General features: G+C 36.3%; 1 protein-coding gene across 2 annotated transcripts in view; it reads right to left on the bottom strand.

Annotated features, from left to right (window-relative positions):
- The window catches only part of LOC110445429, a 176,327-nt gene that overhangs the window by 36,796 nt on the left and 114,149 nt on the right, over positions 1-25,382 (bottom strand). The window lies entirely within an intron of this gene.

The raw sequence follows: 25,382 nt of genomic DNA, 5'->3' as shown, positions 1-25,382 counted from the left end.
CATTAAATATAATGGTTTGATTATGCATTTTCAAACACCGTGGCTGCTTTAGAACATTGATTCTTTCACTTTAGCCCAATCAATGCTGAAACTAATTAGTCAATAGTCAAATGCCAGGGACGGGGATGTTAGGTGAACTGACGGGTGATGATCTTCTTCGTTAGATTACTTTATTGTCAAATCATCCAACAGACGACAAGAAAACAAAATAAACAAATGTGTATGCAAAGAGTTTTCAGCTCCGAACTTCACTATGTTTTCATGATGAATCACGTTTTAGCTAATAAAACGAGTCGATATAACTGTTTTCCGTGTGTTAGATAAATAAAACTAATTCTCTGGAATAAAAATAAATGTTTTTAATAATTCATTGTTGAATGCACAATTGTCCACGAATCACCTACGTTGTAGTTAAATGAAGTTATAATAGGATGTTTTTATCTGGTTTTTTAACTCTGTAAAAGTATGTAAAAATACAATGAGGTACATGTACATCTAAGGTTCCCTGGTTACTAAATATATAGAATTTAACAAACAACGTTATTGAATTGATGGCTGTGATCATCTTCTTAATTTTAATATAACATTTTCAGTTGATATGGCATATTATGAAGTTAAAAGAATTAAACGACAATATCTACTGCGGCGATGTCGACTTTGACTTATACGTTTAGAACATTAAGGCATCTGTATTAATATTAAAATAACGGAAGTAAAACAGGTAACAAGTTTAAAATTATCCGCTGATACTGTAGTTGTCAGTGCGTTCTTTACGTGTACATTTGTATCAAACTGCATTACTCTCATATTGACAATTAAATAACCGAATCTAGTTTATAAAGGTAATTCTATAGCTGGTAATGGGAAAGATTTTTATGGATATCTACGAGGGCGGTTTGCTAACCCCCACTCGTTCATAAGCCTTGTTAGGCCCAATGTCATTATTTTGGTAATTGGTGGCCCTTCTGACAGCAGACAGCAATGATTACCTTCTCAATTTGTCTGGAATTGAGGCAGAATTGTCTCGGGCAAGGGCAATTGGCAATTCAGGTGTCTACGGTTGTCATCACATAGGTGCTTTATAGAATTTCGGTAGAATAATAAAAGTCATAATGTCGCGTCTTAGACGAAAATCTGGACATTTCATTGGTTAAAACAGATCACGTGTTTATTGAATAATTCCTATTCAGTGTTATTTGCACCTCATATCTATAACTGCAAGCACAAATTGCAAAGATAGTTACGGTCAGATAAAAATAATTCGACAAAAATGACAAACACTTAATGCCGAAATCAGAAATCATTGTTGAAATAAAAGACCATCTGTAATTAGCATCCCTTCGTACTGATCGCATATGATTGTCGAGTTGGTCAACTTTTTTTCCGTTTGCAACAGAATGTATTTGAGTAAAAATAATTAGATTAAAAGGTCGTTTTCGTGACAATACAATCCTTTGCACAGACATGCACATACAAGGAATTTACCATTTACAACAATGAGGCAGACGGCTATAAAGCTGGCTAACAATTGACATTCCTTGAAGAGATGATAGAAGTAGTTGCTACCTAGACCCTTATCACCCTACATATCTGATCTGCTGTCTCACCCCCTGAGGAAAGGTGTGTGCGGGTGATGTACTCTCTGACCTTTTCAACCATGCAAGCGTTAACCCTCTTATTATCGAAACTCATTAAGACCGTTATACTGGATAAGAACTTTTCCATACGTAAGTAAATTTAACCCTCCATATCAATTCTGAAGCATCAATTCACTTTCAATTCTTTTGTTTTGAAAAAAATAAAAAATCAAGAGGATCTTGACAAAGAAGAGTGTTACAACATGATATTTCCTAGATTACAAGATGACTAGGCTTTCACACAACGTGGGCTGATCAAATAGGAAGGGGTGATCAATACCATTCAATCTCGGCTTTGTTCAAGGAGCGTAACTTGGCATCCGTTCGCCGGCATTGGGAAATGTTTCGCTCTAGGCAATGTCTCGAGAGGTCTCTCTTTAGGCACAGATCTTGTCCATTTTGGAAAAAATGTTGCAACAAGCCAGCAGTTTAAATCAGTACAACTACATTCATTGAACCAAGAGTACGTCTCTGAAGGTTTTCGAAAATTGTACTTAATTCCTGAATATAGCCTAAGAAATTGCATTAAAAATAAATAATTAAACAAAAATGAGGTGGTGACCTGTCAGACAAATTCCATTTGATTTCTTCAACTGTGTGTAAATGTCAATTTCAAATTCCAATACTGTTGATTAACGACTCCACTGAACACAACGGGGTTCTATTCAAGACGATAATGAAATTACAGCTTTAAGATTTCATCTTATAAAATTATCTTTTTGTTAAAACAATAAAGCGCTATTACATAACGTCTGGCGAACGCAATAATGACATCCCTTGATTTGAATTTATTTTTTAAATATTACAAATATTTGTCTGGATCTACAGAGAGGCACATGACACATGCTTATGGCTACAGGTCATCATCTACGAGTTAATATTATTTACTGTACATGTACACGCATATTAAGTATCTGTAAAATTGTTCTCGGTATTGGTGGACATCTTGATGCTGAACAGCTGATAACATTATCTCTCGCGAGACTATGATCAGTGAGGGTGAGTTCCTCAACGCTCAAACGATGACATGATACATTGCCCTCCCCATGACTTGGCCCCGGTAGGAATTGATTGTTCCTAAAACCATTCCAGTGGAGTTGTTAATGTCATAAACATTGTCAACATTTACTCGTCTTACAAACAATATCTATAATCCATGGAAAATGTGTTTACTTTATCCATGTTCTTACAAACAATTTCAGCTGTATAAACAGCGTACATGCATATGCTTTCGAGTTCGGCGTTGATGAATGTCAACGTTTGTGTTGAGCCCCAACTTGAAATTAATCAAACATATTTGTATTCTGTTGTCTGAAATACGCGAGGGAAATTCTGATCTAATGTAGAACAACTGTGTCACGATATACTTCATATAACCAAACCGCCGCAGAACTGGTTATTTTTTATGTGTACGCCATAGCTATGCATGCTCAATAGATTTAATTACAGTTTTATTTGTTTGTTTGTTTGATTTTGTTTAACGTCCTATTAGTACATGTATATAATGTATGGGTATTGTGGTAGAAATCGTAGGAGTGTCATCAAAAACCTAATTTTTGTATATATAGTATCAACATCTGTGACTTATGACATCTACTTGGATGTGCAATGTGCAACGAGGAATAATCAAGTAACAAAGTACGATAAGACAAGAACACAACAGCAACGTCAACACAGACAGGTCAGAGGAACTAAGGAGATATGCATACCGACTGATATCAAATCATGCGCTTTACACGTCAACGATTCTAGCTTGTTAACCGAACATTGAGATACATTGTATATAATGGTGAACTTTTGGCGTGGTGACTGCTGTAGACCACATATAAAACTCTCCTGTGTCATTGAGTTTAAATAAATCATGACGTTTAATTAGTAGCAACTAAATTGCTAGTTTTAATGTGTCTTTAGACCTAGTGGCAACCGAAATGCAATGTACATATACATCATTTCGTAATTAGTTGTGCTGTTCATGAAATGGCAAAGCAACCATGAAATACGGTGAAACCTTAATGCTGCATGTAGATATATACTCTTAATAAGTCCGTTGGTAGCTTGACTGCAAACAATGTCAAACTGTTTACCATGACAAACCATTGACACTTGTGTGATAATTATAAATACACATATTTATAATTGTACTGTTGATTTTAAATTTATTATTTTCTATATTTGTAACTGAATCAAGTCAGTCAATTGATCTTCTGATTCACGAGTAGTATTAGGGTTTCTGTTAGATAAAGCTAATCATACACTGCATATTTATATTACCGACTTTTGCAAACCATTGCTTTTTCGTGATAAATTATTGACAATGTAATTAGTTAAAACGTTGCGGTTATATCGGTCCAGCAATTTTATGACAAAGAGTTATTTTATATATTCATGTTTCAGGATCTCAGAAGTTTTAATGTACTTGTCAAAATTGAGTAAAAGGGTACCCAAACTATTTAATGTTTATTGTTTTTCTAACAGTAAAAATGTCGCCGTTAATTGTAGTTCTCAGTAAACTATATTCATATGGCGTTCGTATGTCATCTTTTATTATTTTTCCCATTTCTTAACTGTTATTAGCAAATTCAACGAATGGATTTAAACTTCCAAATGAGTAAATGTACAATTGATACAATTTTAGCTATTTACAACAGATATATATCAAACGGTTTTGCAATTCAATTAGACTTCCATTTTCAGTGATTGTATTAGTAAGATAAATATGTGTGTGGTGTTCTTGAAACCTTACAATTGTAACTAATTCATCAATACAGACATGTGTGCGTATAGCAATACATATTCATATTTGTAACTACTAGCAGCTGAATAACGTCTTGTGTTTACGTACAGTATGTCAGTCACCTGCTTAGAAAAAGGCCTTTTAATAAAAAAAAAAATCCGCCTTTCAAAACTAATTGTCGAGTCAACGCCAGACTCCATTTCTCTCACTGATTTTAACAGGACTTTCAGGTCAATGAATGAGCCCTCCAATATTTTTCTTTTAGGTTCAATGGTATGTGATAGCCAACCGGATTAAATATACTAGGAACTAGAGAAGGCTCATGATCAATGGATTGGACACCAGGGAATATAACCGTTCCCGTAACCTGGTTTCCTGATAGTGATGGTTCAGGGGGATCCACCGGACCTTGGCCAGGCTGTTCATTACCGTGCACGTGTGGAATCGCATCGTCATTTTGCGGCTCGCTCAGTCTCAGATTTTCCTAACGGGATCGTCTGGACCACTTAATTCCCTTGCCCCTGGCCGCCGTGCCCTTACGCTTTGGTGGCATGGCAACACTTCTTGTGTATTCAAGTGATGATAGACTCCCAGGTTGCCTGGATGACGTTAGATGAAGATGAAAAGTTCAATTCACCGTTAGCTCACTGTTCGACCATGACCATGCCCCCGGAAGTTAGGAAGAATGAAATGTTTCGGGTGCGTTCGATTACAAACCTTGCCCAGGGCGTGTTTGATTACGAAGGATTTACATTAGCTAGCATGAAATCAATTTATCAGTTAATGATAAATACTAATATATGGTACAATGTGCAACTTGTCTGCACAAGTAGTTTTTCCATGTAAAAAAATGCATGACTACATGAACGTTAATGCGTTTGAAGTACAATGTACATGTAGCAATTAATGCAAACTACAATGTAACATTTGTTTGGTTTCACCATTAGTAACCGTTTACATGTATGAAGGTGTAGGATATATATGCGTAGTTGTACAATGGGTTACTGAAACAAATGCAATTGTAGTAATATGATAATACAGTGCAGTGTAGCTGCATTATAGTAATATCTATCGATTTTCATAAATGAAGCTGCAATATACCTCGAAAACATCTAATAACAGTAATGTATGGCCAAGTTCCATGGTCGCCTTCCTGATCTTATTGTGATGTTACATGTTGCCACCTGTAGTGGTATGACACCTTAACAATTAGTTTCTGTACTTTGCTAGAATTAAATCCCTTAAATGATATATTTCCCCTATGTGATTTTGATCAAGAAATTCACTTGAAAGTCGTGATGATAATATAATTTAACCTATATTTACATGGCGAGTTTCGCTAATGATTGAGAAACGTTAACACTTTCGGAATAAACCATTTTTTGTCCTTTTCCTTTTTTCATAATTTGTCCTAGTTTTATTGTTAGTTTGATAAAAGTTTGCTTTTATGAAAACTTTAGTATTCAGTGAAAATGAAGAGGCGTAAGAATGTATTTTGGCTGTATAAGGCAAATGTCGTTTATAATCATAATAATTCGAGGTTCTTATATACCGTTTTAGCACAACCAAGTTCGTAGGTCTTCTCAAAGCGGTTCACAAATTATTATCCGTGGTTTTAGGGACTTTGCGACCAACCAATATCTTTCTCAACTCCCTTAGGACCATACAGCCTGTGCTGCCATTTCGGCGCTTACAGCTAGCATTCAACAATTCTAGCACTGCCCATCTCCGTACCAGTTAACAGCTTAGTAGACTAAAATAATCGGTGTAAAGTATCTTGCTCAAAGATACAACACAGTGCCGTGCCTTGACTTCAACCCGCAACCCTTCGGTCACGAGCCCGGCGTCCTACTACTATACTACCATGCCTACAATATAAAATTGTTGATGTTGTATTATACGTGTGTCCATCTCCATATTTCCGCAAAGCAAACTATTTAGACATTCGAAAGAAAAGCAGTATTGTTGGGATTTTCGTTTTGTTGGACACCGATTCTAGACAGGTGCTCTCTTTCCCGCGTTTGGCCTTCCGATCTCACAAAAGACATCCGACAACTTATACATTCCATAGTCCAGATTAAGTGGAATATAAAACACATATAGGTGTTGTATGCTACATTGTAGGTATCTTACAGATTAATTCTTAGAAATAACAAGTGTTTTTTTTATATGTTTAACGTTTCTTTCTGATCAACTATATCCAACTCATCAAATATTCGATAACGAAATTTGACAATAACGCTTGTTGTCCAACCTTTCCTGAGATGTGTTCATTTTAATAGTAAGACTAGGCGTCCAGCCTAGTGGTAAGATTATATAGAGTATCAGTATGCTATTACCATCTAACTCAGTTGTTATCGCGTTGATGGAATAATGGCGCCTTTCTGATTTCTTACAAATATTTTAAATAGTTAAAGACACAAACCCATTAATGACCGTTAAAAGCATTGTTTTCTTTCAACTGACACAAACTACACAACTAGAGACACGCCACGCCACATTAAACGCCCGTTTTACAAAGAGTAGAAATAAATTGACCCCCATTGCATCACGTGGTTTAGTAAATGTAGTGTTTGATAGGTGTAGATACATGTATATTATGTATGTACCACTAGTGAATTCGCAAAGGATATTATCTCGGTTGTCGGCGCGTGGGATGTGTCGGTCAGTAGCTTTTGTCTGGACTTCACCTTAGCTGTAGGGTGTTAGTTATTTTGTATGTGATACTGTTACAGTATATATAGGATTATATGAGGAGTATAAACGTGTCAGCTAACACTTAGCGCGACGAGCAAGGAATGGATTTTCTTCAAAAAATGCACTAGACAGTTGTATGTCCTGTCTGCATATATGCGCAAACACAAACCCGTATTACACTTCCTATAATATACACACTAAGTTTGGAAGGGTATTCCTTGTCTGGGATCCAGTCATACTTAACTATTTATAATTTACAGTGAATTATACGGAAACGGATGCATGTATACAGTTTTATTCGTAACATAAGTTGAAAGGTCCCCTTGATGACCCTCACGCATGTAACTGTTAGATTGCGTTTTCAAACAAAATCGTTCGAGGCTGTCTCGATATCCAAGGTCTTAATAGTGATTTTACGTGACTTGTGGCTTTTTAGATGAACGCTAGAACGTTTCTTCTCTTGAAAGTCTTGCTTCGGATTCCAGCCTATGATACTGTGGACGTGCTGTCAATCTAGTTACAGTACTTGTGTTGGTACATTCTAGACAGTAAAGCAGCATTACAGTAAACAGAGGGGCCGTCAACATTTGATCGTAAGTGCAGAACCCCAGATATGATTATTGTCCTGCCGGTCTGGCGTCCGGTCTGTTCCGATCGTCTGTGCTGGACGTGTTAAGAGGTGACCGTTAACTGTGGAAACACAATTGTAATCAATTGGCTTGTATACAGAGGACCATGCCGTGATGTGGGCGACCCATACAACACAATTATAACTGTTTGTTCACGTAAATTGGTGACACGCAGCAAAGTTTATATCCATTCTAATGTGGTCTTCACCATTAGCGTCTCTGTCAGTTTGGCTGGGAGGAAAAACTCTGTAAATCGCTCACGTGTAAGTGGCTTGAACGTTCTGTCTGATAGCTGGCTTCTGCTACAAATTCCTGTATTCTGCGCCTGACTGGTTGGAAATACATTTTATTCTAGAACTGTACGCATATATTTTCCTAACAAACCAACTATTGAAGAAATGTGCAAATGATCGAAATATGACAAATTTAATTTACATTGATCAGACAAGGCTCTTTTCGCATACCTTATATTTGTAAGTAACCGAATAATAAATAAAATAAATCTGGTGTAGGACAGCTCCTGTATCATACATGTAAAATGACAAAAATAAGAAAGATACGGGGCGAACATTCCACGTTAACTGATTCTTTTAATAAGAATGAATATCTAAGACATGATAATCAACAGATATCGTTAATGAAATTATAAATCAATACAATGCTTGGAAAATAATGTCGTTTCAACAATATATATATCTATCAACTGGGAGCAGACATTCTCTCGGGATTATATATCAATTCTGTCCCAAAAATAACCCGTATATTATCATTTCTGTTAACGCTCTGTGAAATAAACTGCTTCCCTTTGTCTAAAGCTGCGACGTTTTTGCACATTTCGAAGATGAAATCTCGACAACTTGCACTATGCCTATTCGTATTTTTCACATTCAATTCCACACCATGACAGCTGAAAACGTTAACGGTTATTCATTCTGGCTATTGATCATGTTAGATTCAGCAATAGAACGAAGCCATTTCAACTGATGGATTTGACGGTGAAAGCTATAAAACTATTCTTTAAAAAGACCGAATATCCATATTAATGCCTATAGGAAATTGCAATGAGTTCGGATCAGGTCTACAGACAATACCCGGAAACCCTCGGCTGTTTAGATCATCATAAAAGTGTAACATGCAATGTTTCAAACTGTACGTTATGATCTTGACTCAGTTAAAGAGAAAGGACATGTATATATACATTGCTGTTCAAATAACGTCTACATGTGTATCGTTATTCATGCATAAGCGAAAAGAACAGAAAATTTACATGCTGCATATCCATCGCTCACGTGCTTGGTGAACATTGAGCAATCGCTAGGAATGTCTTCCTGTTGAGTTACAGCCTGATTTAGAACTGAAACACAATGTATATCGGTACCGGAATCTCTCTAAGGAGTGACATACTCCGATTTCCAGAACGGCAAGATTAAAGTCATTGATGACAGAACTATCGGTGCCATTGTCTGATTCTTAATACCATCATGCGACCTGCGGTACAAAGCGCCACACTTGCATGACACCAGCTCCTAAATACTACCAGGTTGGCTGGTGGAAGGGAGACTGGCAAGAGAGAGACTGTCTTGAATTTGCTTCCAAGAAAATCAGCTTCAACTTGATGCACCGGACGGAAAATGCAGAAGATAGATGTGTCATGAGAGATTCCGTATCAACAGATATAGGCTGTGTGTTTCCTCTCGTTATCGGTTGATCAAAAGTAATGTTAGATCTACGACGTCTTGATGTGATGATAGGCAGTCTGCCAGATGTGTTTTTATTGTGCCTTGGAAGGTTGTAAGTCAGACAGAGAGTACATCCATGCTGTACGTGACAAGGTGTCAACCATGCAGCCTCTGTAATGGGGCTCATTGTCTGCGTCTGGCATATCAAAGTCCAATTTCGGTTAAGTAAATCTCAAGGTACTGACATGTCACGGAGCTCTGCTCACATACCTTACTTATTTACCGGGCACACAACTATGCCATTCTGCAGAAGCCACGTAAGTTGGTAGATCATGCTAACCGTATGGTTATAGCGATTTCCATTACGGAATTGACCGTTTACACTCGGTATATGGCTACATGGAATCATCTCTAGCGAGTTTCCATTGTACAGTGTGTATGGCTTCACCGATACTCATACATAACATATGAAATTGAAATTAATTTGACATTTTGTTCCACATACGTCACAAATTTACCTAAACTCACATCATATCACATATTACTTAAAAAGCAATGTGAAATACGCGAAACGCGTTTACTTTTGTACGCATGCTCATCCAGACGTGCTTTTGACGCTACGTAAAGGGACGTCACTTATGATATTAGAAATCCCATGAGTTGAATAGCATAACAACGAAACACGATTGCTATTTTGAATCGCCAAATACATTGTAAACACGAAATATGAATATAGGACACAAAGCAATACGCATTATCTTGAAGACACCTACGTCGTAAAACTGAATTCAGTTTCAAATGTGTTTACACATTATATTTGTTTAGCTTATACAACAAATAAACCTGTGATATTTTCTATATATAATGTTAAAAAAGAAACTCGCATAAAAACACGAGTCCAGTCTGCATTATTCTCTCTGGGACTACACGAGTTAACGCATCTGATTACATTCTACGCTGTACTTTCTGGCGACGGCGGTCTTCAGTTACAGTGCCGACGATTCCACAGATGGTAAACGTTCCTTTGAATATATTTCTAGTAAATTTCTGCTTTATTTTCCAAGAAATAAAATGTGGTTCGAATAGCCCGTCTAAGCATTTCTATCAAAACATCGCCAATAAAGTACACATCTTTAATGCTAAACTAACTCGAAATATCTTCTTTCAGCTTGATAGTTGATATTATCGTCTGTCCTTGGCAAGACTTTATTTGCGTTTACGGGAGAGGTATACACTGTACATATAAGCCAATATGTATTTTCATGTACAATGTAGGAGAAAATGAAGTTGAAGTTTTAACAATAAAATATAAATCAATGTATAGTTTCCGCTTGAAAACATTGTTCTTAATGCATATCACGATGACAAATGCTATCTAACAAATTCTTTTCACTGTTCTCACAATTATATCATATGACGGTGTACCAGTAAATTATATAACAAGAAAATGCAATAACTACACTAAATCTAACATACATGACTAATCATCATTGTATATATAGACCTATCTCTATTAAACTGAAGAAAAACTAATGAGTAAATAGTTATCATTTGACCTTTTAAAGTCACAGAACAATTATTAAGGTGATTTCTTTAAAATGAAGAACGGATTCAAGAATGTGATTGAAACTGAGATAGAACATCGAGTGCCAAGGAAAGGTTTGGTCAGGGTATGTCTGTGCTTTTGACTCATTGTGATAGCGCAGATCTGATGACGACTTTAAAGTACTACCTTGCTGAAATGCTTTCCTTATTAAATAACTATTATGGGGTCCGTCAGGACGTCTCCTGATAAATCGAAGAAAGGATGTCGGCTACTATTAAGTATATTTCGAACACGTAGTTTGACGCGTTAGTGTGCCTGTGAATTATGTTGATACTGTTGGAACTGGCAATAAAACAGGCCACATTGTGTTATGTATAAGACTACATATAGTAGTAAACACAACGTGTATTAGTGTGACGGAAGTAACATTAATATGTTGCTCAGCATGCATATAAAATTGGCAAATATTTTTTAAAATAAATAGAAGTTACGGTAGTTCACACCTGTATGAAAATAAAAACGAATAATTCCTTTTCAAATTGTTGGTCATGTCGTATGGTAGTAAGTGAGATATTTTTAATTATGATTGTGTTCTGCAATATGCAAACGACCTTCACAGAGAAATTAACAAAACATTAACCACGATTCTTAGCAATTTTATCGATTTGTTATATCGTAAATTTGATCAGCTCATGAATAAAATGAGGTCATAGCCAAAATTATTTTAAATGTTAATGATAAACCTTTTTCATACATGGGTCCGTATAGTTACACTTTAATGCAATTTGTGTAGACGTTAGTATGCACACTATAAGAGCTTTGCGTGCAATAAACACTTGTCCAAAGTACGGATGCTGACCTTATCTTTACCATCAATTCTAAAATTAGAGTGTTGAAAAGATGTGTTCACTGAAACAAACAGGTAACCTAGGATAGATTGTCGAACAATGCACGTTCATCTACAACTCTCGGTGTCAAATGGTTTGAGAGTTCCAATGCACAATTGTAAATAAGGCCCCAGAGACTATACGCTCTTAAAATAATACTTTGACCTTGTGTCAGTGTACCTTATCGACTTTCTACTGTTCTTGTTGGGCGGGGGCATGTGGACAGACAGATATTTTGGCCGAACAAAAGCTGACGTGTCATAAGTCTGACAGCAAATCAAGGTGTGTGTAGGCCCCGAGGGATCCAATTGACTTCTTACGCCGTCTTTAATAATTACTTATAGCGACAAGTTCCGCTGTGTGGCTCCCTTCCATTACATCTTCTGGCCAACGTACGCGTATAGATGTACCACCGCTGTGAGTCTGATGAAGGCAGAATCGATGGACTTCCCTAAGTGAAAATAAATCTTGATAAACAACCAAGCTTCGCATTGTTAATGCCAGATAGCCATTTTTACATTTAGGCATCATCGACTTTCTTTTCCCAGCCGGAAACCATGCCGGGAACCACTTACGGACACAACATGACTCCCTTTTGGTAAGGGTTTGTTTGATAAATTGGTCATCTGTCCAATTCTATCCAATTAGGTCAACAGTGTTCTTTTTTGGAAACAAAGTGTGGAGGCGCAAATAGTCTCCGCAGGCAGTTACTTCGGTAATTGAAATTCTAAATTTATGAGTCTGATTCGTGAAATTAAATTCCAAGATTTGATCCTCAAATTCGATTACCTTACTTTTGTAGAAATTTTACGGAAGCGCCCGTTGTGCAATAATCGAATATCTCTAGAGTAATCAGTAAGGATATTATCGAGAATAAGATAAGATCGTTAGATGTAGTTGAAACTTACTTACATTTTCTTTAAACACCAAATATTATATATATTAGTATATTCTGCTATTTTTGTAAAACTATTTATATAGTGCACTAATGATAATGATACAATGTAGTTCATGATAAGTTTCTTAATACAGATGTATCAAGTTGAAGCTGGCATGTTTCCATTTCCCGCCAGAATGAAAATTTACTCTAACACAGCATGAACAGCCGTAGACTAGTGAATGCCGTTTATGTTAGGTGTGAAATCAACGTTGCCCCCATTCATAAAGTGTATCACATGAATAAGGGGAAATCCAGCTTCAAACCTTAAAAGTACAAAATTTAACTTAATTTGATGTTTTGTGGCCCAAACTACACGTTTGTCTGTTCTATGGTAAAAACTGCTTCCATAGATTTCTAGTCCGCATAAAGGTCAATCACGTTTAAGCATCAAAGCACGATCTGGAGTTCAAGTTGTATTACTATAACAGATAAACAATTCAGAAGTTAAGGCATACCGGTAATACATTCATGCAATGCAGTATGTGTATATCACTTACAATGTTAAAGAAAAAAGCAAACATTAATATTCTGGCTTTAGGTCGATACGAAACACGTTAGCAGAAATATAAGGATTGAAAAAAATAATAATTGAGAAGCATGCAAATCCAAATTAGGTCCAATGTAGTGTTATGAGGGTAGGTTTAGTTATTGCGCTGTTAACAAGGCGATGCTCAGGTGTCAAAAAATGATCACGTCAATGCTTAGATGTGGAGACGCTTATCGACGCTGAACCCGTAAAACTTCATTTAAACAATGGCATAGCTGTAAATGCTGTATAGAACTCTTTATTTGTATTTCATCGTGTCAGATTTGGTTACAGAACACAGCAGATGATAGTTCAATACTGTGATGTTCCTTTAGACACCATTATGTGTTGCCGTGTTGTGCGATGGTATATATATATTACTTGTGGTCCTGATTGCAACCAACCAGATATAATTACATGTAGATCGAATGGACCCATGGGATACAAACGTCCTGGCGACCTGGTGATCAACTGTCATTATATCCTTATCGTGAGCTGGCCACTCCCGACCGCGACCTAGGAATTGCTTGGTAAACACGCCTGGGTAGATACCGATACAATCTAGTGCAAGAAGCTTCTTCGACAACGACAAACTAATTCATACAATTCATTTATTTTGTCCCATGTCACATAATCATAATTGCTATTGCTAAATTACAATTTATACCGTATTCTTTACCATAAGTATATGTTGTTCTTGCAGTACGGATAGAAATAGTGCATCCACGCAGATTGTTATAGAAGTACGTGTACATATTTGTGTACATACTATTTTCGACCATTGTAAATACGAGCAGATTCCTATAAAGAAACTTATAGAAAACAAGGGTTTTTTCTCAACATTATTTCCCTGACAAGAAGTCGCGGGGTATAATGACAAAGACATGTTTTACTTTTAACCCCCAACCCTATCAATATAGGATTCATTGTATCTCCCTTTTTGTGGTAGAAGTGCACACACTATATAAAAGATGCAACTGGTCTACTCTCTATACTAACAAGATTAGTTTCTCATTTTTGATTAGCAAAGTTACCAAAGAGGAGTAACTCTAGGCATACTATTATGTGCGAAGCTTTACACACACTTACACACAATGCATTTTCATATATTGCTATACTCTCTATTTGTCTCACATTTCCACTAGCATTTCACAAATCCAGCATAATTTTTCAACTTTTAGAATTCGCTGAAGAAAATGCCCTAATTAATATTTTAAGACAATTATTTCCACAATGTATCTAAACTCCACTTTTCTAAAACATCAGTATCCTTTTTGATGACCGCAAACTGTTATACAGGTAAAAAAAAGTGTTTAGCCGAATATGTTTTTGATCATAATTATCTAAACATTTCTAGGACTACTTCATAAGAGTAATATAATAAGGTATGAATTGAGGCATATTTTAGTATAACTGATAAAGGTCCACTAAAAGCGATACAAGCATATCAGTGGAATGGACATTACAAATACTAGAGTAAAACGCCATTGTTAATGTCTGTAAGCGTATATACCCTATAGAACAAATTACCGTTGCTTCAGTAAACAAAGGCACGGGTTTTACAAGATGCCGTCATCTGATACATCTAAACGCTTGTATGTGTACAGTGTATTCTCAGTCATTCGTGAACAGTATATCAACGTGGACATGAGCTAGCGTTACTGTTTACACAAACTTAGTTGATGATAGCTCGGCTTTTGATTTGCAGAAAATTAATGGCCAGTAGTTGACTGGCAGGGCATATCTGACAAATTCCGTTTGAGTGATGATATTTCAGCCTCGTCAGAAAATCAATAAAGTTATACGCTCTGGTCGACGCGGAAGTTATATTATATGACTGTTATATTTAAAAAAAATAATGAAAATAATTCAGTGGTTTGATAAATGCTATTTTTATATGGATGAAACGTTTTATTATATATAAAAAATGGTTTCAGTTTAGTCTGTAGTCAAAAATGGATTCAATATATATTTCTTGTCGACAAAATTAATATGAACCCGACTATTTACGTGTTGCGAGATATTTGTTTTGTTCCAAAATGTAGACGTATAAATATAAATAAGAAAATGCTTTTGGCCTAGTAACATGCAATGTCTACAAGTACAAAACATGTTTATGTAACAAGCATACATGTAAATTCATTTGAATGTGTATATTATATTACAAAAAACACCAATATAACCTGTAAGACACATTTAGGATATGTGTTAGCTAAACGATGAATCCACATGAAAGATCTATCTTAAGCGTGTGTATGATTCCTTTTTAATCTACTTCTGCAATTAAAATCGGTTTAAACAAACCATATACACAGTATTTTAGTTTTTGATTTGAGATATACGGATTTAAGTTTTGACAAGAACATACATCGACTAAAATGCATACACCTGTTTACCATGATAACACCGTAAGACGATCGTGAAGATATATGGTGGACCATGATACCAGTGGGGAGTGAGATTTATATCAACACTGTAATGCGCTAAAACCAAAATATCCAAGCTTAAACATGTTGGAATGGAATGTTAAGGCAAGACATCTGCCCGCGCTCAATCATAAAACCCGGTGTTGCATGCTGCATCACACCTGTAAATTAAATCTCCTAAAAAGAATAAGTTATGTTGTTACACTAGGGCATTTTCTTCCAGACAACCTTTCTTTCGCAAGCGTTCCATATTTATTTCTAATGTAATAAAGACAAATTACAAGAGTGTCTTCCTGTAGCCTAACACTTAACAATGATTTATCATTTAATCTTATAACTATAATGCCGAGCCTTTTTCGCAAGAACGACATTGTGTAGCTATTCCATGTTGGGGAATTAAATGAAGAAGACAGGGTTTGGATTGGCAGTAAACTAGAGTCGTGAATGTCGAACTGTCTTCCACGCGGCTTTAACGACACCGCTGTCAGTAGATCGCCAACGTGCTGTAACGATTAACGTTGTGATGATGACTGTAGCATAAAATTTCAGAAGCATTTAAAACAAATATAGAAATGTCAATATAATGGATAGCCAGAAAATATCGCAGCAGGAACACATGAGTTCTGTAGTAATCCTGAATGCATACTTAATTACATGAAGTTTGCTTTAGGAATCATCCAGAAATTCCCTCAGATGCGTGTAAAATTGTAGGTACATTTTGTGAATGTACAAAATCAATGCATAAGACCCGGGAGGGAAAATACCTATGTAAAATCACGAATGGAATCAGCAAAATGTATAACTGTGTGTAGAGAGAAATATAGGGAACTGCAGAGGTAATACCAAAACAAAAACCAAAGGGTAGCAAAAGACAAAATATATCATTGCTTCACTGCATGGAGTTTGAAATAGTCCATATATAGCGCCAATAGGGACAAAATAAACCACTATTTCATTTTCTTAATAAATATCAAAATATATCCATTGCGTCAACATTTAAACAATGAAATTAACTAAAACGTCGATATGTAATAGTAAAATTGGAATATGATGTTTGAAAGGAAAAGCAACAAAACAAGAGACTCAGTTTATCTGGAAAGTAAGCTTTCTTGCGCCGCTCTTTGAAAAGTCATGCTATATCATAGCTGTTGCATCCTTCCAAATGAAAGCTGATTTATTTAACCTATACCTCATATACTACCATACTAAACGGTTTTGATGCTTAACTTTCTTTCCATAAAATTACGTTATATGTTTGATATGCCGACACACAAAATATTCTGAATCAAAGCGTCGTTTTAGAGATGTAACGTTAACACTATAATATGCCGTTCCTGTCTTACCAGGCGGCTTCGACGGACTCAGCGGTGTGGGAAGCGACCGGCTTTGTGACGAATACCAACAGGGTTAGGGATCCGTTGGCTGATTATACTAGAGCATGTGTATGTGCCATCCCTCCTCGCACATGATTAAGTTGTCTGCAAAATTTCGGTCAAAGTTTCTTCAAGACTTCAGGGATTTTAATTATAAAATTTATTGTGGAAAATATATTTGCGTTTAGATCAATGGATGCATAGCATCGCCTTTCTCTATAGCACGCAATGTAATACTGTAGCTGTTCCAAAATGTCGAAGTTTGCACGTTTTAGGTGTGTGATATTTCAATGCAAACTTTAAATTAAAAAGATAGTTTTATTAAGAGAAAGTTGTAAACAGAATCAAGAAAATGGAACTGAAGGCGGGTTTGATTGCAACTTATTGACTTTTATTTAACTAAGATCGTACGCTTATTTAAGACATGGTCCAAATAATTGACTAAAACTATTAAATTTTGTTACATCATTTAAACGAAGGTAGTATTCATGCATAAGAAGAACTACATTTTAGTATTATGTAATTACTTTTTACTGAAAAGAGCATATCTCTGTGTGCTACATTATCAATAACTTATTAATTTTCTTAAACTAAATGAGGCAATACGTGCCTTTTTTGTTCGTAATACTTTATTTGTTGACACTTACACTGATCAACATACATTTTCAACTGAGCGATATCATTGAACGGTACTGTTATGAAAGACTTAGTAGCAAGAAACATGAGGTGTTTACTAGCTATGAACAGTTGACGCAATACAGTGTTAACGCCCGTCCAATAGTTTATGCGTCTAATGAAGAATTTGTAAACAATTTGTCTCGTGTTGTCGATGTCCTTTTGGTTCTTATCGGTAAATACTTAATATTATTTGCATTCGTAAGTGAACTTACCCTAAGAGTAAACTACTTGTCTGTTGTTTTGCTTACAGATGCAGACATTTGTTCCTACAAGTGTCCTTGATATTTGTTAACGATCTACTGACGTACAAGTGTTGTTAATGTTCACAGGTCAGTGCCATACATATACACAATATCATATTTGTGGTAACAAGCATATAAATCATGACAAGAGAAGAGGTATTCCAAACAGTTAACGAAACAAACGTGTGATAAGCATCAACTCAAATGTTCAGTAAACATTAACGAATGTACTGATCGTGGGGAGGTTCTTCCCAATTAGCCGTGTTTAGAAACAGCGTTGTCATACGATGTGTATCGCTTAACCGTGCTCGTGTTCAACGTGTCACTGTCTAACGTTGGAAAGATTGATCGGACCGTGTGATATGATTTATAGCCAAGGGTATTTTACAACATCTCCAACAGGCAAGTCTCTCATTCTTATCCGAAACCGTCGTCTCAAAATGTTTGTTCGTTTATTACACACAGAAAAATTGCTCACCTTTAACATGCAAAATGCGGTAACGCGTCAATTCGAATGTATCTTTGCCTTTCCTTTATATATGGCATAGACTAACCATGGGCAGGTTTTTAAAAAAATCTTTATACTTTATGGATACATTCTAAAGGCCACCGTCGTCAAAGCTCTCTTTAGAGAGACAATCACTGGAAAAGGCGAGCACTCGAAACGTGGCCACAACAACCATACCAAAAAGCCTGTCAAATATCCCCGAGATTCGTGTAAATAAATAATGCACAAAATACAGTTTTTTTCAGAATCTTTAAATAACTTGTAGCGCTTTTGTTTGGTGCATTCCAACATTTACCTAATACGTTAGGAATTGCGTAACGGAAAACTCTAGAATATTAAAAAAAAATATGAATTAAATAACCTAATTTAGTATCTTAGTGAAAAAGTATCTAACCAGTATACCACGTTACTGGAGAGCGGATTTCATTATAGTGTCAACCAAACCAGGATACATGGTAGTCGTTTACATAGCACTTATAGCAACTCTCGTGTGGAGTACCGTGAAAATCACGTCACTGTCTGATAACCTTATTAGGCTTTCTCAAAGAAAACTGGACAGAGCGTGCCATTATGAATTGCAGAACGGGTAATTCTCGATTATTTGAAAATAGTCGATTTATTCACAATGTAGCAAAATACTTAACAGGGGATTTCATTAGAGTGTCAACCGAACCAGGATGCATGGTAGTCGATTATATAGCACATATTGCAGCTTTCATGTGGAGTACCTTAAAAAGCACGTCATTGTCTGAGAACATTATTAGACTTTCTCGAGAAAACTGGACAGCGCGTGCCGTCTACCAATGGCTACTGGGTGAACAGACGCAAAAGTTGTAGGCAGCGCGTGGAGCTGCTTAGACGTTCCGCTAACTCTCCAGTCAAGTCAATAGGTCTGTTGATGATACAGAGAGGGGTTCCAAAATTGCCTTGTGGGAAATATTGTCTTTGACAAGGTCACAGCAAAATATCGATGTCGGTTGTAACGAATGGTTAAATTACACACAGCTGTCTTAGGCTTGGGGGCCCGCTCCCTTCCCATTAGGTGTCTGATTTAACCGCGTTATAATGGAACATCGTTGCAGGATTTTATATGACCACGGGGATACGTTTACAGCCGAACAGAATTATTATCATACGATTTTGTTTTAACGTTAGGCCATTAGAATAGTTGCATCTGTCGACTGCCTGTTTATTCGTATGAAAATTTGCACATGTGAAGTTTTCCTTGCAATTCGTCGGCTGTGTCATTTGACGAGGTACAATAACCTGTACGGGAATAAACGTGTTTTAAAGGAAGAATAGTACAGTCGATTTAAATGTGATCTTACAGACAGAATTGAATTCAATTATATTGGCCCGACGGGAAATGGAATTCAAGATAACCGAGAAAACACACGTTCTGACTCTAGTCAATGTGTTTATATGTATTCGGATAATAAAATGAAAATTCACAATGTTGCAAAGTCAAGCACCTATTACAGAATGATCTTTATTTTTCAAACATTGAAGTCATGTATAGCTCGTGTAAGATATAATATAAATAATAATAATAATATACAACATTTGATATAGCGCCCTATCTAGCTAACATAAGCCACTCTAAAGCGCTTTAGATATAAGGGAGAGAGACGAAGTCATTTGAGCAGAACCCTATATCATGGTTTTTAGTACCCGCGACAGCTGAGTCATTCGAGGACGAGTCCCCAGGGGTGCACGGCCGACAAGAAGAGTTTTAAATTAGGGAATAGAACAAAACAAGCGATCTCAGTTGTTGCAATTAATTCAGCAGATCAATTCTGATTTCTTCAACGTCTCCTAATCCCCGATTCTGCAAGGGCCCCTTATACTGTATATTCGTTTGCATAATTTTCTTCTTAGAAGTTATCTTAAATTTATTCCTAGTACGGCCATACAAATGTAATGTGCACTTGAAGAATAAAGTAAACCCGGAATTGAGACCAGACGGATCTCACTATGCAATCTATTAACGAAGCATGTTCCAGTGTTACGTACTGTTTGCACTATACAGTCGGCATTATATCCGCGTTGTCATAAGTAGACAACAATATCAGATACATGTAGGTGATAGGACTGATATTATTTTTTTTCTGTTTTGATTTTTTTAAATGTCAGTCATAAAGTCTTTCTCCTATTCTATTAGCGCGTTACTTAAAACTGCTTGAATAGAAACTTCGATTGCATGCCTAAAATTTATAAGTGATGCACTTTGTGACGATGCAAACACCTGTCCTAAAAATCTACTCTACCGATGTACATGTATCTGCTATATCCCGGTATACATACAAAAATGTACAAGTACCATCCGATTTAAATTGGTGGCGGTTTTCAGTATAATGTGACTGGGTCGGGTGACATTTTACCGTGACCAAGTTATGACTTTTCAGCTAGATGGCACTTCAATGAGAGCTTTGGTTTGGTTTGGTTTGTTTGTGTTTTACGTCCTATTAACAGGTCTTTTAAGGACGTTCCAGGTTTTAGTGGTGGAGGAAAGTCGGAGTTCCCGGGGAAAAACCACCGACCGACGGCCAGTACCTGGCGACTGCCCCACGTAGGTCTCGAACCCGCGACCCAGCGGTGGAGGGCTAGTGGTAGCAGAATGTTAGACGCCTTAACCACTTGGCCACCGCGGCCCCTTCAATGAGAGCATTGAGTGGCCTTAGCATATGTGGACACAGACAACACATGATGTGGCATATGTAGCTATTGCAAGGTTCTAAACCCCAAAACAAACAAACGAACAACAATACAAGTGCCAATCGTGTTAAATATGCAAGCATGTTGATGAGAATGACATCAGATCGGTAATCTATATACAAGTACATTTAGTCATTCGAGATTAATGGCTGGTTAGACAGACTGATAAGGCGCTACCTGAGGCCCATACATCAATAACAGAAGGTACAATTCTCCAAAACAACATATGTTTAAAATCCAAACCACGAAACCGCATGTGAAGTACGATGGTTATGCAGCATACGGTCGTGACGCTTACGATTCATCTACAACAAATGGAACGAGGAACAGACGATTTTCTTTCTTAAACAAGTAACATCTCCGTTATTGCTGTTATAATGTTCATCAAATATATTGCATTTTTAATCAATATTTAAACAATCTTATGGCATTAACATACCAGTACATTGCTTTTGTTACACATAACAAAATGTCACTTCCATGGACTGGTCTTCGATGAAATCCCAGGCATACACGTACACTGTATAAGTCAAAATAGTATACGTGTATGCCTGACTACATAAGCCGAGCCAACATACGGACAACGATAGTTTTATGGATTGTGTTTGTTCTTTCGGGAATTAATTGGTCTAAAATAGATTTATGTTGGCGACGCAAACTTTTTTTGTCTCTCCACCTGCGGCCACACAAGTTTAGATTATGCAATGTTCGTGACGTTGTGTACTGCACAAGCCATTGACGAAAGTCGCATGTACTCCAGCGCAGTCAAAACAAACAAACCAGCTCAAAGTCTCCGATAGTCACCTATGGGAAATAGTAGCACCACTCGTCCTGCCCCTAGACGACCTCGACCTTTCGTTTGGCAATCCGTCCATACGAGATATAAGTAGAGGCGATCTCGTGTGTGTAATGGAAGCACGGATTTCATCATACTCGATTAGTTTTACGGTAATTACCCCCTCTCCGGGATGAATATATAATACTCGTTTAGGCAAACAAGGGCTACCTCCTACTTACAGACTGTAATGAATGTGAAGCGTGACCCGGCGTGATACACAGGTCTGGTACAACTATATGTAAATATCTACGGTAAACGGGTTATACAATCGCCGGGTTAAGTCCGGTCTGTTCGTGTAGGGAGAGCACTTCCATCATTAATACGCATCATTCCAAAAGAAAATAAATAAAAATATACGGTTAGTGTATAGATATACCAGTCATGAATCATCAGCGCTATATTTGAGCACATATTTCACTTTTGAGAAAGCCCACTAATAGAGGAATTGTTGGAAACCACTTTAAATTTTCAAGATTACATGTTAATCAAAACAGTCTGCATGTTGGCTGTTGAAAATGTGTTTTTCAGCATTTCGAAGAGCAAATTATTGAGTACATAAATAGCGTTTTGACCTCTGGCGATGTAAGAAATAGTCATTCTGCTCAAGATTACAAAATTGTCCTCATGTTTACATACAGTACTGGCAGTTTGATAAATACACGTAAAATGATATCATACTTTCATAAGATTGCTTATAAACATTTACATATTTTAAATAAAGAGGTAATAGGAAATGACAGCAACCAACCATGGTGTTCATATCTCACGTATACTGATGACAAAGTGATATTACCACTGATACAGGGACAATGCAGTGCTCCATTGCGTCCAAATGTAGGCCGTTACCATTGTTGTACGGCGACAGGGATGGTATCGGTTTGGTGAAAAGTAACAGTTGCAGGTCCGCCAATGCCCCGTTCATGGCACTTGATCACAATTGATCTGGGTCTGTTCTGACTCAAATGGCGAGAATTGACAGCGCGCAGTGTAAGACAAGACGCAGTCTGAGTTGTATCATTTCACTGTATACGATCACCAAGTTAGCAGTGCACTCTAACCGATACCGGTAATCAGCGATATGAATTATTGGGTGGTTATCGAAGAAGCATGTCACCATGTTGCACATTAAAACAGCAAAGTTCAAGGTGAACATTTCTGAACGCAACACAAGCTGTATCAAATCACTATCTACCACGGCTGTCATGTGTCATATGAACACAATCTCGCGTGTTTTTCGACAGAAATGAAAACCGAATATTTAGATACTTCGCTACCAAATCTAGATAACAATTCATAACGTCATATGGCCAATTATGTCTAGATAGCCCATAGGTATCGTAGTGTTGAACAATCACAAGATGTAGTTGCACGTGACTATCCCGGCTAGACGTTCCCGTTGGCTAAAGGACTGGCTAACGTTATGTAAATTTAGGTTCGGTTTTCAGTGGTGTCACTTAGAAAAACTGATCTTGCTTCATACGTATACCGTGGTGCCAAAACACAAAAAGGAAAGTGTTTTGAGATGCAATCTTGAATAGTTGTATTGAGATTTGACAATTTAATCAATTAATGAAGTCACATTAAGGTGTAGTCGTTTGCAACTGCCGACATGACATTTACATCGTACCGTTAAAGCTATAATAAAAAACTATGCGGGTATTTTTAAAAAACAACAACACAAATTCACAGAAAGGGGCATTGGGACAGCGATCTAATGTATTTGACATTGCGTTGACTTTTTAAGAATGATGACTGAAAGACAAATTAAAATCTAATTATATGACGTCATTTCCTGTCCATTTTTGTTCAAATTATTTTCATTTTTTATGTTGCCCTTATTTCTGGTGGTGAGAATAACACATTTTGAACGTCATTACTGAAGGAGACCGAATATGGCCTGTTGACAGGGAGGTGAGGTTTGGAGAGGCATATGACATCACATTCATTGATCGATGGATCTAATGAAATATCGGCTTAAATAACCAATGTATTGCTGTAGTAAGGCAATGCAAATCAATGAGCATATAACGGAACGGTCGTTAGGATATCCAATAGTTGGTCTGCATATCTCAATGTTTATATATAAATGCATGTATAGAGTAAATAATAGCCATGAAAACCAAATACAATATAATATAAACCACGAATACCAATAAAGTGTAATAATTTTAACCAATAAACTAATGTATATGTTAGTTGTATACATTGTATATCTATGTACTGTAAAGCGCTTTAGAGTGGCTTATTCTTGCAAGATAGTGTGCTATATAAAATGTTGTATACTATTATTGTATGGTCATAATGACACACATGCAGAAATATACCAACTTACAATAACAATAAACAGTTCTCAAGCTCATCATTAAACACTCATATACGAATCCTGTACCAAATTGTATCAATAAAAAGTAATCATGCATACCAATTAACAGCTACTATGTATAACAAGAAAGATATACCATGTTTACCAATAAACAGTTACCATGTACACCTTTTTGTATATAAAAAAAACAGTAAATATGTATATCAAGAAACATTAACCATGTATATCAATAAAAAGTAACCATATATACCCATGCTACCATGCAAACAAACAAACAGTAACAATGTTTACAAGTTTTAAAACAGCTACCATGTATACCAATTAACACAAACCATGTATACCAATTAACACAAACCATGTATACCAATTAACACAAACCATGTATACCAATTAACACAAACCATGTATACCAATTAACACGAACCATGTATACCAATTAACACAAACCATGTATACCAAAAAGCAGAAACTAGGCTAACCATGCATACCAATATACAGCTTCACATGTACCATGTATACCAAATAACAGCTACCATATAAATCATTAACAATACCCATGTATACCAATATACAGCTACAAATGTACCATGTATACCAAATAACAGCTATCATATAAACCATTAACAATAACCATGTATACCAATATACAGCTACAAATGTACCATGTATACCAAATAACAGCTAACATATAAACCATTAACAATAATCATGTATACCAATATACAGCTACAAATGTACCATGTATACCAAATAACAGCTACCATATAAATCATTAACAATAACCATGTATACCAATATACAGCTACAAATGTACCATGTATACCAAATAACAGCTACCATATACACCATTAACAATAACCATGTATACCAATATACAGTTACCACATAAACCATTAACAATAACCATGTATACCAATATACAGCTACAAATGTACCATGTATACCAAATAACAGCTACCATATAAACCATTAACAATAACCATGTATACCAATATACAGCTACA

The sequence above is a fragment of the Mizuhopecten yessoensis genome, unplaced genomic scaffold (assembly GCF_002113885.1).
Source record: "Mizuhopecten yessoensis strain PY_sf001 unplaced genomic scaffold, ASM211388v2 scaffold2303, whole genome shotgun sequence".
In the NCBI taxonomy this organism is placed as follows: domain Eukaryota; kingdom Metazoa; phylum Mollusca; class Bivalvia; order Pectinida; family Pectinidae; genus Mizuhopecten; species Mizuhopecten yessoensis.
Note: the sequence above shows the minus strand (reverse complement) of the source record. Positions and strands in the feature narration are given on the sequence as shown.